This window comes from Ziziphus jujuba, chromosome 5 (assembly GCF_031755915.1).
Source record: "Ziziphus jujuba cultivar Dongzao chromosome 5, ASM3175591v1".
NCBI classification, from domain to species: domain Eukaryota; kingdom Viridiplantae; phylum Streptophyta; class Magnoliopsida; order Rosales; family Rhamnaceae; genus Ziziphus; species Ziziphus jujuba.
The window spans coordinates 25492075-25507553 of NC_083383.1; positions in this window are offsets into that span (position 1 = coordinate 25492075).

Genomic DNA, 15479 nt, shown 5'->3' on the forward strand with positions numbered 1-15479 from the left:
AAACTGAATTGGAATTAAAAATATAATTGTTACCGCTTCTGGTATTTAATTGATGTCTTGGTTTTCGGGGAATATGGATAAAGGGTTTTGTGAAATTGTTTTAAAAGGGGAACCTTTCCAACTGAGAGAATTGTAAGGGTTTTGAGAGAAAATATTATTTCCAAATAATTATTATTTATACTTATTACTGTGATATTATATGGTATAGTAGTAGGGTCGCTCACTGAGATGATTAGCATCTCACACTTTTAAATTCCGTTCCTCTAGGTACCAGGTTGTCGGTGTTCATTCGGAGCGGACTTGATCTTCCTCGCTGTTTTAGTTCGGCAGTACCCGTTTATTCTTTTATTGCAGTTGTAATATTTCTTTCACTCTTGTTGTATTTATTATGCACTGGATTACTGTATTTATTTTTTTTAAGTGCTGCAAGTTGTGGAATCGATTTGTAGTACTGTGGGAGGAATAAGGGGATAATTTTAGAAGTGTGTTTTCAGTGCAGGGAATTTTGTGGTAAGTAAATCTCTTAGGGGAGGCTCTGCCGGATTTTCCGTTGGAAGATTCGGTAGGGTTTCCCTGGGATCAGGGCTGTCTAGGGTTCCGGGGAAGGAATTCTGGACGGGTCCTGACAACTATGGCTGCCTCCTTGGAATCCTTTACTGCTTGATGTCCTTTAGAAAAAAACTATCTCTCTTGTACGACCCCTAACTAGGTGTAACACCCCGTCCCGAATCGCACCGGAATCCGTGCACGTTGACCGAGGTTGACCGTTGACCGTTGACCGAAGGGGTCAAAGTTGACTTTTTGACTCGGTGGGAATTTCGAGATGACTAGGGCACCGTGGCGAAGTGCACGATGCCACGAGTTCGTAGACTGGTAGCACGTCGAAAACGGAGCTACGGTTTGAAAGTTATGGACGAAACAAGTTGCGGTCCAAACTGTCCAAGGGGTGCCGGAGTTGACTTTTTGTTTATGGGGAATTGAGCTTTGACTCATGCATGGTTGTGAAGTGCTCGTCGATACGAGTTCACAGACTAGCGGCACGCTCAAAACGGACATCCGGTTAAAAAGTTATGGACGTTTGAAGTTTACCGGATACCGTATTATTTTAATATTTTTTTTTGGGTCGGTGAACAGTGAAACACCACGTGTCAGTTTCTGATTGGTCCACGTGGCATGAACAGTGTCATGCAGGGGTTTTATTTGTTAAAACACTCGGGGAAGAGAGAGAAAGAGAGAGAAGAGAGAGAAAGAGAGAGAGGAGAGAGAAAGAGCCACCGCCGGCCACCGGATTTTGCCACTGTTCCGGCCGAGTTACTGTACACGCGCCGGACAGAAAGCTTTCCCACCTCATTTCCGGCAAAACCTCCAAATTTCACGGCGAACGGCCGCCGGACGCGCCCGGATCGGACGTCCGAAGTTTGGCGGCGATTTTTCCCCTCCACCGCCGGCCACCGCGAATCGGCACTATTCCGGCCGATAAACAGTACACGCGCCTGACAGCCTTGATCCTCTCCTCAAGTCCGGCCTACCCACCAAAAATCACGACCATCGGACCACCGACGCGCCGGGATCGGAGCGTTTTCCGGCGAGGGGTCAAAAATCTTCAAACGGTGATTTCTCCGCCGTCCGACCTCCGTTTTGCTCACCGTCGGTCCCGTTGGATTGCTCTCCTCACGATCTACAAATCTGCAAAATTTCACAGCAAACGGCCACCGTCGGAAATTACTGTTCCGGCGACGGTTGCCGGTGACGTGGCGGCCCGCCGGAAATCACTGTTCCGGCGAGTACCCCGAAAATTCCGGCCAGCTCCAGTCCGCAGTGTTCGACCTCCTGAACCCAAATCCGACTTCCGTTTCCACCAATTCGCGACGGTTTGGGAGAATTGCAAAGCCGAAACCCGAAAAGCTTCCCGATAAAATTCCGACCCCGTCGGGTACGATCATCGGAAATTAAGACCGGATCTGTGATTAGCATCACTCGAGCTTCGATTCGGTATATAATTCGTAAATTTTAGTTATCGTTTGGTGTTCGCTCCTCGGGTACCCATTTGGGGATTACCCGAATAAAATATTAATATTTGTGGTTTTGGTACTGTGGATGTTTTAGGTGCACGTGCAAGTAGCGGAGTCGATCCTGCGGAGGATCTTGATTGAGATACGTGCACAAGGTGAGTGACCCACCTTCAAATTAATTTTGGGGAATTTAATTGATGAATATATTATGTGTGAATTAAATATTTGGAATTTAATTTCTATGTGCCAAATATTTATTGGATTTATTGTAGAATTATTTATGAATTTATTGGATTTAAGAAAATGCGAATTCTACAAATTTATGCCGTGTGGAATTATTTTATGGTTTTGAGGATTTTGAAATTGGTGTGGTTTTAATGGTAAATTGGGCACGATTTGATTTTCAAATATTTCAAGGAAAATATTTGGTTATGTTGGTGATTTCAATTTTTATGAAATATACCCATAAAATATTATGGGATTTGATTATGATATTTCGAGAAATTATTTATGCTTGGAAAAAATGTGGATATTTGAATTGATGGATTTGGGAGTTGGTGGATTTGAAAATCATGGGATTTATGGTATTAATTATAAGGAAATTGTGGAGAATTTCCCGGTTCAAGCGGATGGATTATGCCCGCTATGTTTATGAAAAATGTGAAATTTGTTTTATAATTTAAATTGTGGATTTTATGATTTTTAGATGCACCGTGCACGTACTGGTGTTCTGATTATGTGATATGGTATATGTGATATGGATATTGTGCACACGGATATGATTAGCGCGCAGGTGGGTGTGAGTAGCGCGCAGGTGATATTATGAGGGTGTCCTGTGGATGCCATCGGAGAGGGTGGCCACCCCCCATTGGCCGGGACACCAGGTTAGCAGCGGCGCAGTGGGACGCCACGCGACCGTATGCCGGTTTCTTTCTATAACCTCCTGTCTGGCGGTACCTTGGGACGCTGGGTACTGTTGGCGCCACTGGTATATAGTGGGTGCATCAAATGATTTTCAGAACTGTGTTTTAAAAATAAAATGTTTGGAAACTGTATTGGAATTAAAAATATAATATTACTGTTCTGGTATTTAATTGATGTCTTGGTTTTCGGGAAATATGAATAAAGGGTTTTGTGAAAATGTTTTAAAAGGGGAACCTTTCCAACTGAGAGAATTGTAAGGGTTTTGAGAGACATTATTATTTCCAAATAATTATTATTTATATACTTATTACCGTGGTATGATAGTGTAGAGTAGTAGGGTCGCTCACTGAGATGATTAGCATCTCACACTCTTAAATTCCGTTCCTCTAGGTACCAGGTTGTCGGTGTTCACTCGGAGCGGACTCGATCTTCCTCGCTGTATTTGTTCGTGCAGTACCTTGTTCTTCTTTTACTGCAGTTGTAATATTTCGTTCACTTTTGCTGTATTCTGTATTTTGTAGTACTTCATAAAGCTCTGTATACTGTATGGGACACTTATGTATTTGTATTGCACTGGATTACTGTATTTTTATTTTGGAGTGCTGAAATTTGTGGAACCAGTTCGTCGTACTGTGGGAGGAATAAGGGAACAATTATAGAAGTGTGTTTTCAGTGCAGGAAATTTTGTGGTAAGTCCATCCCTTAGGGGAGGTTCTGCCGGATCTTCCACAGAAGGGTCCGGTAGGGTTTCCCTGGGATCAGGGCTTGTCTAGGGTTCCGGTGGGAAACTTTGGACGGGTCCTGACAGTTGGTATCAGAGCATAGGTTCTTGTAATCCTAAGGGACTGTGCATTGCTGTACAACCCATCCGTAAATTCCTTCCTTTTGTAATCGTGCTTAAGTGTCCCTGTTTCTAAACTCTTGTTTGTTTCTTCAGTTTAATCGACTACGATGAGTCGGCGGGACACACGTAGAACTCGGGAACGCTCGGCTGAGAGTTCCGGGAGTCGATCAAGCCTTAGAGATCTGGTCTCTCAGCTAACTAGAGCCTTAGGAGGTTCAAGCTCTAGTAACCGATCCGTGGATCAGGCTCGACGTTTAGGAGCCGTGGAGTTCGATGGAAGCCAAGGCCCAGCTGCAGCCTTGAAGTGGCTATCCAGCATGGAGAAAATCTTGGAAGAGGGGATGCAGTGCCCCGATGAGGATATGGTGAGGATTTCTGGGTTCATGTTAGAGGGAGACGCCCGGAAGTGGTGGCAAATGGAGAAGACCCGCAGAAGGCATACGTGGGACCAGTTCAAGATTGCCTTCTCTACTGAGTTCTGTCCTCCTGCCTACCGTGAGGCGAGAAGGAGAGAGTTCGAGGGACTGCGCCAGGGAAACATGACGGTGACAGAGTACGAGAGGAGGTTCCGGGAGCTGTCAGAGTTCTGCATGCACTTGATTCCCGACGATCACGCGAAGAAGGTGAGGTTCATAGACGGGTTGAACGAGAGCATCGGCTACACCCTTTCTGGGTCAGTACACCCCACCTATCAGTCCGCCAGGGATGCAGCGCTCGAGCTAGAGAGACAGGCGGAGATACACAGACCCTCGAGGCGCAGACCGTTCGAAGGTTCGTACAGCGGGGTACCTCGACAGGGGGCATCTAAGAAGAGTCATAGTTCAGGCTCAGACAGTGGTGGGTTCAGCCCTCGAGGCAGATTTCAGAGGAGAGGCGGCTATCGTATGCCCCAACCAGCGCGCCATTCCATCAGCGGCGGCACGAGCTCATATCAGCACTCTGGGTTTAGCCCCAAGCCATTCTGCAGACGTTGCAATAGAGCACACCATGGGATTTGCCAGTTTGAGGGTGTGTGCTTTCAGTGTGGACAGGCGGGACATATTAAGAGAAATTGCCCTTATGGAGAGGCGGGAGTGTTAGGGGTGAGCCCACCATCACATCAGGCCAGTGGATCGCGGGGTCAGAGTTCCCGAGGGAGTTATGCAGTAGGAGGTTCATCGGGATCAGTCCCACAGCCTGTTGGACCGAGCAGGGGTAGAGGACGGAGGCCCCAGCAGACAGGGCAGGGTCGAGTGTTTGCGATGACCCAGCAGGAGGCCCTAGCTACACCGGACGTCGTGGCAGGTACGTTGAATATATTTGGTAATGATGCATTAGTACTTATAGACCCGGGAGCAACACATTCATTTATCTCCAAGGAATTCGTCACTCGGGTCGGTATGACCCCTACTTCTTTAGAATGTCTAGTAGAGATAGCCACTCCTGCAGGAGAATCCTTGTGGCCTAGCCAGTTAATCAAGGAATGTTTCTTCTGCATCGAAGATCAAGTGATGGAGGCGGACTTGATCCTGTTGGATCTGTCCGGACTTGATGTAATTTTGGGCATGGATTGGTTGGCAAGGAACCATGCATCTGTAGACTGTTTCAGCAAGGAAGTTACATTCAGGAGGCCAGGGTTGCCAGAAGTAGTATTCCGTGGAGGAGTTGGAAGGCCCTTACCGAGGTTGATATCTACCCTTACCGCCAAGAAGCTACTGAATAAAGGTTGCCAGGGGTATTTGGCTCATGTGATAGATACCCGAGTAAGTGGGGTCAGGTTGGAAGACATGCCCGTTGTGAGGGATTTCCCGGACGTGTTTCCTGAGGAGTTACCAGGATTGCCTCCGGAAAGGGAAGTTGACTTTCCCATTGAATTGATTCCAGGCACCGTGCCTATTTCTCTACCACCGTATCGGATGGCTCCAGCGGAGTTAAGGGAGCTAAAGGTCCAGTTGCAAGATTTGGTAGATAAGGGGTTTATTAGACCAAGTATATCGCCGTGGGGAGCCCCAGTTTTGTTTGTAAAGAAAAAGGATGGTAGTCTAAGGCTGTGTATAGACTACCGACAACTTAATAAGGTCACCATTCCTAATCGCTATCCGTTGCCAAGGATAGATGATCTATTCGACCAACTCCAAGGTGCCAAGGTGTTCTCCAAGATCGACTTGAGGTCGGGATACCATCAGTTAAGGATCCGAGAGTCGGACATTCCTAAGACTGCCTTTAGGACGAGGTACGGACATTATGAATTCCTAGTGATGTCGTTCGGACTCACCAATGCCCCAGCAGCTTTCATGGACTTGATGAATAGGGTGTTTCGTCCGTACTTGGATCATTTTGTCATTGTATTTATCGATGACATTCTGATCTATTCAAGGAGCCAAGAAGAGCACGTGAGGCATTTGAAGAGAGTGCTCCAAACTCTAAGACAGCATCAGCTATATGCTAAATTCGACAAGTGTGAATTCTGGTTGAATCAAGTGGGTTTTCTCGGACATATCGTGTCGGCAGAAGGTATCTATGTGGACCCTGATAAGGTAAAGGCAGTGTTGAGTTGGGAGCGCCCTACCACTGTGAGGGAGGTACGAAGTTTTCTTGGATTAGCGGGTTACTACCGTCGTTTTATTGAAGGGTTTTCAAGGACTGCCGGGCCGCTTCATAGATTGACCCGAAAGAATGTTGAATTTAGTTGGACGGACAGGTGTGAACAGAGTTTTCAGGAGTTGAAGCAAAAGTTGACATCCGCACCTGTTTTAACGTTACCTGATGGGAATGAAGGTTTTGAAGTTTATTGTGATGCATCCCATCAAGGGTTGGGTTGCGTGCTAATGCAGAATCAAAGGGTGGTAGCGTATGCATCTCGGCAATTGAAGCAGCACGAACAGAATTACCCTACGCACGACTTAGAATTGGCGGCGGTAGTCTTTGCTCTAAAGAAGTGGAGGCACTACTTGTATGGGGCCACGTGCCAAATCTATACCGACCACAAGAGCCTCAAGTATATTTTCACTCAGAAGGAGTTAAATATGAGGCAAAGGCGATGGATGGAGTTGTTAAAGGATTATGACTGTGTGATTGACTATCACCCGGGTAAGGCGAATGTAGTGGCAGATGCTTTGAGTAGGAAGGCTACTGGATCCCTTGCTCACATCCAAGTCATCCAACTACCTCTCATGGTGGAGTTGAAGAAGATGGGGGTGTTAATGCATATGCATCCTTCAGGAGTTCTCATGGCTAGCTTCCAGGTACGACCGGTGTTGGTGGATCGTATAGTAGAGACCCAAATGGAAGATCCTAAGTTGAGGACAATTAAGGGCAAGGTACAAGAAGGTCTTGATCCGGAATTTTCCATAAGGAGGGATGGAGCCCTCGTGTATAAAGGACGACTTTGCGTTCCGGATATCCCAGGACTCAAGAAGGAGATTTTGGAGGAGGCGCATAGCTCGATGTATGCGATGCATCCTGGGAGTACCAAGATGTATCGGACGCTTGTTAAGTATTATTGGTGGATTGGTATGAAGAGAGAAGTGGCAGACTTTGTATCAAAGTGTTTGATTTGTCAACAAGTGAAAGCAGAAAGACAGAAGCCTTCGGGACTACTCCAACCTTTACCGATTCCCGTGTGGAAGTGGGAAGAACTCAACATGGACTTCGTATTCAAGCTTCCTTCCACACCTAGAAGGTACGACGGCATTTGGGTAATCATTGATCGTCTCACCAAGTCGGCACACTTCCTACCGGTACGAGAACGTTTTTCGCCCGAGAAGTTAGCCCAGTTGTTCGTGCAACGCATTGTAAGTCTTCATGGAGTACCGTTAGCCATCGTCTCCGATCGAGATCCGCGCTTTACTTCACGACTATGGCGAAAGTTGGCTGATGCACTAGGAGCAAGACTTAACTACAGCACCGCTTTTCACCCACAATCTGATGGACAAGCAGAGCGCACAATCCAGACATTAGAAGACATGCTAAGGTCTTGCATTATGCAATTTAGCGGTAGCTGGGATGAACAACTGCCACTGATAGAGTTTGTCTACAACAACAGTTATCAAGCGAGTACTGGAATGTCCCCGTATGAAGCTTTATATGGGAGGCAGTGTCGGACACCTTTGTGTTGGAGTGAGGTAGGAGAAGAGAGGTTCCTTGCAACAACTAATGCGGTCGGATCTGAGTATTTAAGGATGACCTTGGACAAGGTGAAGATCATTAGGGATCGATTGAAGGTTGCCCAAGATAGACAGAAGAGTTACGCCGATGTGCGTAGAAAGGATTTGGAATTCGAGGTAGGAGATTGGGTATTCCTAAAACTATCTCCATGGAAAGGAGTAGTACGTTTTGGACGACGAGGTAAGTTGGGTCCTCGTTATATTGGGCCTTACGAGGTTACGGAGAGGATTGGCCCGGTGGCGTATAGGTTGGTGTTACCGGAAGAGCTAGCTCGAGTACACAACGTGTTTCATGTGTCGATGCTACGGAAGTATATTGCAGACCCTTCGCACGTACTCGAGAGTCCGGATATAGAGATAAGGGAAGATCTTTCGTATGTGGAGCAGCCAGTACAGATTTTGGATCGCGAGGAACGCACGCTACGCAACAAGACTATTCCTCTAGTTAAGGTCTTATGGCGGAACCACTTGGTCGAGGAAGCAACGTGGGAACCCGAAGCACAGATGCGTGAGCAGTACCCGTATCTGTTCCAGTGACGTGCGGAAATTTCGAGGACGAAATTTTTGTAAGGGGGGAAGGCTGTAACACCCCGTCCCGAATCGCACCGGAATCCGTGCACGTTGACCGAGGTTGACCGTTGACCGTTGACCGAAGGGGTCAAAGTTGACTTTTTGACTCGGTGGGAATTTTGAGATGACTAGGGCACCGTGGCGAAGTGCACGATGCCACGAGTTCGTAGACTGGTAGCACGTCGAAAACGGAGCTACGGTTTGAAAGTTATGGACGAAACAAGTTGCGGTCCAAACTGTCCAAGGGGTGCCGGAGTTGACTTTTTGTTTATGGGGAATTGAGCTTTGACTCATGCATGGTTGTGAAGTGCTCGTCGATACGAGTTCACAGACTAGCGGCACGCTCAAAACGGACATCCGGTTAAAAAGTTATGGACGTTTGAAGTTTACCGGATACCGTATTATTTTAATATTTTTTTTGGGTCGGTGAACAGTGAAATGCCACGTGTCAGTTTCTGATTGGTCCACGTGGCATGAACAGTGTCATGCAGGGGTTTTATTTGTTAAAACACTCGGGGAAGAGAGAGAAAGAGAGAGAAGAGAGAGAAAGAGAGAGAGGAGAGAGAAAGAGCCACCGCCGGCCACCGGATTTTGCCACTGTTCCGGCCGAGTTACTGTACACGCGCCGGACAGAAAGCTTGCCCACCTCATTTCCGGCAAAACCTCCAAATTTCACGGCGAACGGCCGCCGGACGCGCCCGGATCGGACGTCCGAAGTTTGGCGGCGATTTTTCCCCTCCACCGCCGGCCACCGCGAATCGGCACTATTCCGGCCGATAAACAGTACACGCGCCTGACAGCCTTGATCCTCTCCTCAAGTCCGGCCTACCCACCAAAAATCACGACCATCGGACCACCGACGCGCCGGGATCGGAGCGTTTTCCGGCGAGGGGTCAAAAATCTTCAAACGGTGATTTCTCCGCCGTCCGACCTCCGTTTTGCTCACCGTCGGTCCCGTTGGATTGCTCTCCTCACGATCTACAAATCTGCAAAATTTCACAGCAAACGGCCACCGTCGGAAATTACTGTTCCGGCGACGGTTGCCGGTGACGTGGCGGCCCGCCGGAAATCACTGTTCCGGCGAGTACCCCGAAAATTTCGGCCAGCTCCAGTCCGCAGTGTTCGACCTCCTGAACCCAAATCCGACTTCCGTTTCCACCAATTCGCGACGGTTTGGGAGAATTGCAAAGCCGAAACCCGAAAAGCTTCCCGATAAAATTCCGACCCCGTCGGGTACGATCATCGGAAATTAAGACCGGATCTGTGATTAGCATCACTCGAGCTTCGATTCGGTATATAATTCGTAAATTTTAGTTATCGTTTGGTGTTCGCTCCTCGGGTACCCATTTGGGGATTACCCGAATAAAATATTAATATTTGTGGTTTTGGTACTGTGGATGTTTTAGGTGCACGTGCAAGTAGCGGAGTCGATCCTGCGGAGGATCTTGATTGAGATACGTGCACAAGGTGAGTGACCCACCTTCAAATTAATTTTGGGGAATTTAATTGATGAATATATTATGTGTGAATTAAATATTTGGAATTTAATTTCTATGTGCCAAATATTTATTGGATTTATTGTAGAATTATTTATGAATTTATTGGATTTAAGAAAATGCGAATTCTACAAATTTATGCCGTGTGGAATTATTTTATGGTTTTGAGGATTTTGAAATTGGTGTGGTTTTAATGGTAAATTGGGCACGATTTGATTTTCAAATATTTCAAGGAAAATATTTGGTTATGTTGGTGATTTCAATTTTTATGAAATATACCCATAAAATATTATGGGATTTGATTATGATATTTCGAGAAATTATTTATGCTTGGAAAAAATGTGGATATTTGAATTGATGGATTTGGGAGTTGGTGGATTTGAAAATCATGGGATTTATGGTATTAATTATAAGGAAATTGTGGAGAATTTCCCGGTTCAAGCGGATGGATTATGCCCGCTATGTTTATGAAAAATGTGAAATTTGTTTTATAATTTAAATTGTGGATTTTATGATTTTTAGATGCACCGTGCACGTACTGGTGTTCTGATTATGTGATATGGTATATGTGATATGGATATTGTGCACACGGATATGATTAGCGCGCAGGTGGGTGTGAGTAGCGCGCAGGTGATATTATGAGGGTGTCCTGTGGATGCCATCGGAGAGGGTGGCCACCCCCCATTGGCCGGGACACCAGGTTAGCAGCGGCGCAGTGGGACGCCACGCGACCGTATGCCGGTTTCTTTCTATAACCTCCTGTCTGGCGGTACCTTGGGACGCTGGGTACTGTTGGCGCCACTGGTATATAGTGGGTGCATCAAATGATTTTCAGAACTGTGTTTTAAAAATAAAATGTTTGGAAACTGTATTGGAATTAAAAATATAATATTACTGTTCTGGTATTTAATTGATGTCTTGGTTTTCGGGAAATATGAATAAAGGGTTTTGTGAAAATGTTTTAAAAGGGGAACCTTTCCAACTGAGAGAATTGTAAGGGTTTTGAGAGACATTATTATTTCCAAATAATTATTATTTATATACTTATTACCGTGGTATGATAGTGTAGAGTAGTAGGGTCGCTCACTGAGATGATTAGCATCTCACACTCTTAAATTCCGTTCCTCTAGGTACCAGGTTGTCGGTGTTCACTCGGAGCGGACTCGATCTTCCTCGCTGTATTTGTTCGTGCAGTACCTTGTTCTTCTTTTACTGCAGTTGTAATATTTCGTTCACTTTTGCTGTATTCTGTATTTTGTAGTACTTCATAAAGCTCTGTATACTGTATGGGACACTTATGTATTTGTATTGCACTGGATTACTGTATTTTTATTTTGGAGTGCTGAAATTTGTGGAACCAGTTCGTCGTACTGTGGGAGGAATAAGGGAACAATTATAGAAGTGTGTTTTCAGTGCAGGAAATTTTGTGGTAAGTCCATCCCTTAGGGGAGGTTCTGCCGGATCTTCCACAGAAGGGTCCGGTAGGGTTTCCCTGGGATCAGGGCTTGTCTAGGGTTCCGGTGGGAAACTTTGGACGGGTCCTGACACTAGGGGTGCCAAAAGTGTACATTCGACTTGATATGGGTCATCATCAATGTCTATGCATATCCATATGTGCCTCAAATTTTAAGGCTGTCTCTCATAGATCCTGATAGGTAGGATGATGAGATCCTAAAATACCTATTATGATATGCTCACTCAATCCATTCAAGAATATTTACTTCTTCGCTTTGTCATCCAAAATCATAAAATCACCAAACTGTGACAGCTCCTTAAACTTCTTCTCATATTCAATCATAGACATGGAACCCTGAGTCAACTTTTCAAAAACTCCAATATATTGGACTCCTTATATGTAACACCCCGTCCCGAATCGCACCGGAATCCGTGCACGTTGACCGAGGTTGACCGTTGACCGTTGACCGAAGGGGGTCAAAAGTTGACTTTTTGACTCGGTGAGAATTTCGAGATGACTAGGGCACCGTGGTGAAGTGCACGATGCCACGAGTTCGTAGACTGGTAGCACGTCGAAAACGGAGCTACGGTTTGAAAGTTATGGACGAAACAAGTTGCGGTCCAAACTGTCCAAGGGGTGCCGGAGTTGACTTTTTGTTTATGGGGAATTGAGCTTTGACTCATGCATGGTTGTGAAGTGCTCGTCGATACGAGTTCACAGACTAGCGGCACGCTCAAAACGGACATCCGGTTAAAAAGTTATGGACGTTTGAAGTTTACCGGATACCGTATTATTTTAATATTTTTTTTGGGTCGGTGAACAGTGAAACGCCACGTGTCAGCTTCTGAGTGGTCCACGTGGCATGAACAGTGTCACACAGGGTTTTAATTTTGAAAAACTCTCGGGGAAGAGAGAGAAAGAGAGAGAAGAGAGAGAAAGAGAGAGAGGAGAGAGAAAGAGAGAAAGAGGACCCGCCGGCCGCCGGCCATTTTCACGTTTTTCCGGCCTAGTTACTGTACACGCGCCGGCCAGCCAGATTGCCCACCTCATTTCCGGCAAAACCTCCAAATTTCACGGCGAACGGCCGCCGGACGCGCCCGGATCGGACGTCCGAAGTTTGGCGGCGATTTTTCCCCTCCACCGCCGGCCACCGCGAATCGGCACTATTCCGGCCGATAAACAGTACACGCGCCATACACCCAGCATCCTCTCCTCAAGTCCGGCCTACCCACCAAAAATCACGACCATCGGACCACCGACGCGCCGGGATCGGAGCGTTTTCCGGCGAGGGGTCGAAAATCTTCAAACGGTGATTTCTCCGCCGTCCGACCTCCGTTTTGCTCACCGTCGGTCCCGTTGGATTGCTCTCCTCACGATCTACAAATCTGCAAAATTTCACAGCAAACGGCCACCGTCGGAAATTACTGTTCCGGCGACGGTTGCCGGTGACGTGGCGGCCCGCCGGAAAGTACTGTTCCGGCGAGTACCCCGAAAATTCCGGCCAGCTCCAGTCCGCAGTGTTCGACCTCCTGAACCCAAATCCGACTTCCGTTTCCACCAATTCGCGACGGTTTGGGAGAATTGCAAAGCCGAAACCCGAAAAACTTCCCGATAAAATTCCGACCCCGTCGGGTACGATCATCGGAAATTAAGACCGGATCTGTGATTAGCATCACTCGAGCTTTGATTCGGTATATAATTCGTAAATTTTAGTTATCGTTTGGTGTTCGCTCCCCGGGTACCCATTTGGGGATTACCCGAATAAAATATTAATATTTGTGGTTTTGGTACTGTGGATGTTTTAGGTGCACGTGCAAGTAGCGGAGTCGATCCTGCGGAGGATCTTGATTGAGATACGTGCACAAGGTGAGTGACCCACCTTCAATTTAATTTTGGGAAATTTAATTGGTGAATATATTATGTGTGATTTAAATATTTGGAATTTAAATTCCTATGTGCCAAATATTTATTGGATTTATTTTGGAATTATTTATGAATTTATTGGATTTAAGAAAATGCGAATTCTACAAATTTATGCCATGTGAAATTAATTTATGGTTTTGAGGATTTTGAAATTGGTGTGGTTTTAATATTAAATTGGGCACGATTTGAATTTCAAATATTTCAAGGAAAATATTTGGTTATGTTGGTGATTTCAATTTTTATAAAATATGCCCATGGAATATTTTGAGATTTGATTATTATATTCGAGAATTATTTATGCTTGGAAAAAAAATGTGGATATTTGAATTGATGGATTTGGGAGTTGGTGGATTTGAAAATCATAGAATTTATGGTATGGATTATAAGGAAATTGTGGAGAATTTCCCGGTTCAAGCGGATGGATTATGCCCGCTATGCTTACGAAAAATATGAAATTTGTTTTATGATTTAAATTATGGATTTTATGATTTTTAGATGCACCGTGCACGTACTGGTGTTCTGATTATGTGATATGGTATATGTGAGATGGTTAGTGTGCACACGGTTGTGATTAGCGCGCAGGTGGGTGTGAGTAGCGCGCGGTTGATATTATGAGGGTGTCCTGTGGATGCCATCGGAGAGGGCGGCCACCCCCCATTGGCCGGGACACCAGGTTAGCAGCGGCGCAGTGGGACGCCACGCGACCGTATGCCGGTTTCTTTCTATAACCTCCTGTCTGGCGGTACCTTGGGACGCTGGGTACTGTTGGCGCCACTGGTATATAGTGGGTGCATCAAATGATTTTCAGAACTGTGTTTTAAAAATAAAATGTTTGGAAACTGAATTGGAATTAAAAATATGATTGTTACCGCTTCTGGTATTTAATTGATGTCTTGGTTTTCGGGGAATATGGATAAAGGGTTTTGTGAAATTGTTTTAAAAGGGGAACCTTTCCAACTGAGTGAATTGTAAGGGTTTTGAGAGAAAATATTATTTCCAAATAATTATTATTTATACTTATTACTGTGATAATATATGGTATAGTAGTAGGGTCGCTCACTGAGATGATTAGCATCTCACACTCTTAAATTCCGTTCCTCTAGGTACCAGGTTGTCGGTGTTCACTCGGAGCGGACTTGATCTTCCTCGCTGTTTTAGTTCGGCAGTACCCTGTTATTCTTTTATTGCAGTTGTAACATTTCTTTCACTCTTGTTGTATTTATTTTGTACTGGATTACTGTTTTTAATTTTTTTAAGTACTGCAATTTGTGGAACCAATTTGTAGTTTGTGGGAGGAATAAGGGGATATTTTTGAAGTGTGTTTTCAGTGCAGGTAAATTTGTGGTAAGTAAATCCCTTAGGGGAGGTGCTGCCGGATTTTCCGTTGGAAGGTTCGGTGGTATTTCCCTGGGATCAGGGCTGTCTAGGGTTCCGGGGAAGGAATTCTGGACGGGTCCTGACAGTTGGTATCAGAGCATAGGTTCTTGTAATCCTAAGGGACTGTGCATTGTTGTGTGTCCCATCCGTGTCTAATCTCTCGTTTTACCCGCGTGGAAGCGTTCTTTCTGTTTGTCTCGAAGTAAATTCGTTGCCCGAGTTTGAATAACTCTAATCTTCGAGGGTGTCAATTAGGATCATCTAGCCCAACGGGAAATTCCTATGGCCTAGTCGATGGTCGAGGATGCCTTTTCTTTTTGAAGGTCAAGCTTATCATCGTGAATGGTATCCGTTTCGTTCATGGAGAAGAATGATGATTGCCTAAGGATGTGTGTCGATCGATTTCAAGGCGTCAAAATATTTTCCCGATCGATTATCAAAATTTAAATGCTTTTCAAAGTGGTATTTGAAATTAAAGGTGTTTTATTCAAGTATTTTTGGTTTGTGCTCGTACATGTATCTGTATGTTATATTGTTGATATTATACTGCACCATATGGAGGCGGCGAACCAATGTGGTCCATGTAGAGCTAGCCCCATGATCATGTTGCCTACGAGCCCGGGGAATTGGACGGCCAATATAGGCAACCACCCTGGTTTGTATTGGTAGCAGAGTGTCGGCGACAGTTGGAATCATGGATTACGTAACATGTAGAAGGTGTCGTACGTACCT